At 43.7% G+C, this 3,296-nt stretch overlaps 1 long non-coding RNA gene across 1 annotated transcript; it reads left to right on the top strand.

The window, feature by feature from the left end:
* The first annotated feature begins 772 nt into the window (after window positions 1-772).
* LOC116369201 (uncharacterized) lies at window positions 773-2,628 on the top strand. The gene is made up of 4 exons (XR_004208606.1): window positions 773-819; window positions 1,434-1,471; window positions 2,291-2,355; window positions 2,487-2,628. It is a non-coding gene; the product is annotated as an uncharacterized LOC116369201 (long non-coding RNA).
* The last annotated feature ends 668 nt before the right edge of the window (window positions 2,629-3,296 follow it).

Genomic DNA, 3,296 nt, shown 5'->3' on the forward strand with positions numbered 1-3,296 from the left:
TAGATTAGTAGTAGTGGTGTGTTTTCATGTGTTGGACCTACAGAAATAGAACTACAGACCATGGCGGAGAGAGTTGTATCAAGCCTGGACCTGAGGACACCAGAGACCATGGTGGAGAGAGTTGTATCAAGCCTGGACCTGAGGACACCAGAGACCATGGTGGAGAGAGTTGTATCAAGCCTGGACCTGAGGACACCAGAGACCATGGTGGAGAGAGTTGTATCAAGCCTGGACCTGAGAACACCAGAGACCATGGTGGAGAGAGTTGTATCAAGCCTGGACCTGAGAACACCAGAGACCATGGTGGAGAGAGTTGGACCAAGCCTGGACCTGAGAACACCAGAGACCATGGTGGAGAGAGTTGGATCAAGCCTGGACCTGAGAACACCAGAGACCATGGAGGAGAGAGTTGGATCAAGCCTGGACCTGAGAACACCAGAGACCATGGAGGAGAGAGTTGGATCAAGCCTGGACCTGAGGACACCAGAGACCATGGTGGAGAGAGTTGGACCAAGCCTGGACCTGAGGACACCAGAGACCATGGTGGAGAGAGTTGGATCAAGCCTGGACCTGAGAACACCAGAGACCATGGTGGAGAGAGTTGGATCAAGCCTGGACCTGAGGACACCAGAGACCATGGTGGAGAGAGTTGGATCAAGCCTGGACCTGAGGACACCAGAGACCATGGTGGAGAGAGTTGTATCAAGCCTGGACCTGAGAACACCAGAGACCATGGTGGAGAGAGTTGGATCAAGCCTGGACCTGAGGACACCAGAGACCATGGTGGAGAGAGTTGGATCAAGCCTGGACCTGAGAAAGGTGATTTAACTGATAACTGTTTTTAACTCAAAATAGTTTTAAAGCATTCATTATACTTGAGTCCCAGACAAGGAGCACAATCATGATCTATTTGGTCAAAACAAACTTAAAGGTAGAGTCAGCGACGTGACATAGATGCTCAACGTAAACAGCATAATGGGTCAATTTCTACAACAGCTAAGAGTGTTGGAGCGCTAAACTTCTCCGCTGTTTTGGTCCCATGGCGAACACTCAACCTCTCCGCTGTAAGAGAGTGAAAAGGACCGGTGCACATGGCAGATACTGTGTGAGAGAGAAGTCAGGCATCTTGCTCATCACAATATCTGTGGTGCTGCTCGTACAACATCATTTATCTGACTCTACCTTTAAGCTCTCATCCTAGGATCTACCAGAAATCAGGCCCCCAAACATCTACAAAACATGGACCAGAACGATGTTGTTTCCTGCTTCCACAAACATTAATTAATATAACACTAATGTCAGATTAGGGTATGCTAATGAGTGTACATTTTGAGACTGTTGCTCACTTATATTCATTTTTATAACAAGTTTAATTTAATAATTATTTATTCATTATTACATTGTTCATTTTAAATAACTACTTTTGACTTCAGGGATTCCTCAGAGCTGTAAGACTTGTGACCATGTTGAGGTAAGTCATAATGTCAATTCTTACTTTTACATACCTGCAGGAGTCAGGCACAGTCTCAAAGCCAGGTGTGTACTGACCAACCATTCATACTGGGATATAGACAGTCCTGTGTTCTGCTTTAGTAATAGAAACACAGTCTCACAGCCAGGTGTGTACTGATCAACCATTCATACTGGGATATAGACAGTCCTGTGTTCTGCTTTGTAATATAAACACAGTCTCAAAGCCAGGTGTGTACTGACCAACCATTCATCCTGGGATATAGACAGTACTGTGTTCTGCTTTAGTAATATAAACACAGTCTCAAAGCCAGGTGTGTACTGACCAACCATTCATACTGGGATATAGACAGTCCTGTGTTCTGCTTTAGTAATATAAACACAGTCTCAAAGCCAGGTGTGTACTGACCAACCATTCATACTGGGATACAGACAGTCCTGTGTTCTGCTTTAGTAATATAAACAGAGTCTCAAAGCCAGGTGTGTACTGAGGTGTGTACTGACCAACCATTCATACTGGGATATAGACAGTCCTGTGTTCTGCTTGTAGTCATGCAGGATTTTAGCTGGTGTCATATTTTGTCATTAGACAGTTTAATTGATAAATCACCAGCATTCCATGTAACATTGAATAAATACATTAGATGAGTTACTTTGGTTAATTGGCCAGTTTCCCAGACTCAGATTAAGTCTAGTCCTGGACCTTAAAGATCTTTCTATTGAAACTTCCATCGAGCATGCTGTAAGTCCAGCACTAGACTCAATCTGTGTCCAGGAAACAGGCCCCATATGTATTACTGACATGCTTGTCCTTGTTCAGGACTCCACACACTGGCTTCAGATTGAACCCTTGACTTCCACTGTCCAGGGAGTGACAATGTTCAGGTAAAATATCTACTTATAAAATTTCATTCCACTTGCTAGTGTATTTCCCCATTACCTTTGGGAATAGTCTTCTAATCCAACCTCTCCATTTGATGATTGACCCTCTCTACACATCTTGTTGTTGCCCTCAGGCACAGGACACCTAAAGGGAGTTATGAGTGCACAGTGTCTGGGGTCCGCTGGCTGTGTGAGAGAGATGTCATTCTGAAGTATCACTTCAGGAACTGGGAACCCTACAGTCAACTTCTGAAAGACATGCAGTACACACAAGGTGGGTCCATTGCTGGACTTCACTATGGAGTTAGGTGAACTGGAGGAAGTTCATCTGCCACACTTTGTCTGTTTAGGTAAAACCATGTAGAAATAGTATTCAGAAAGACATTTCCATGTAGCTGAGTGTCACTTCCTCGATTAATGAATAAACTATTCTGTGAGTTTGAGTTTACTGTGATCTGGTACTGCATATTCTTTGTGTTTTAGTTGGATGAATAATTCAATATTTGTCTTTTTGTCTCCTTTGTATTGTGTTGTTCAGGGACCAACCCTTCCCTGAGGAATGAGATGAAGATTCTTCATGTAGAGGAACATGGAGTGTCTTAGAGGAAGTGCATGAGGTCACCAGATTCCATGTTAAGATTCTCCATCCCAAGTTCTCACCTCTCTCTGTTATACTGAGCTATATATTTTCATGGAACGTAGATGTCCACTGTGAGCTGATGCTCTATCTGACAGTGAAAAGGGAAACATTAATTTCTCGCCTGTACCTGTTCCCCTGGAACCCCGGCCAAATACAGGTGAGGTATCATTATTATAGAGATGACCTTAACTAACCACTGGTGCAGTTTATGTTGACACTCATTAAATTAAGATAAGTGTGTTGCTAGTTTTCTGAATAATGTTTGAATAAGACTACATTGACTGGCTGGGTTGTTCGCAGGCTG

The sequence above is a fragment of the Oncorhynchus kisutch genome, unplaced genomic scaffold (genome assembly GCF_002021735.2).
Source record: "Oncorhynchus kisutch isolate 150728-3 unplaced genomic scaffold, Okis_V2 scaffold2088, whole genome shotgun sequence".
NCBI lineage: Eukaryota > Metazoa > Chordata > Actinopteri > Salmoniformes > Salmonidae > Oncorhynchus > Oncorhynchus kisutch.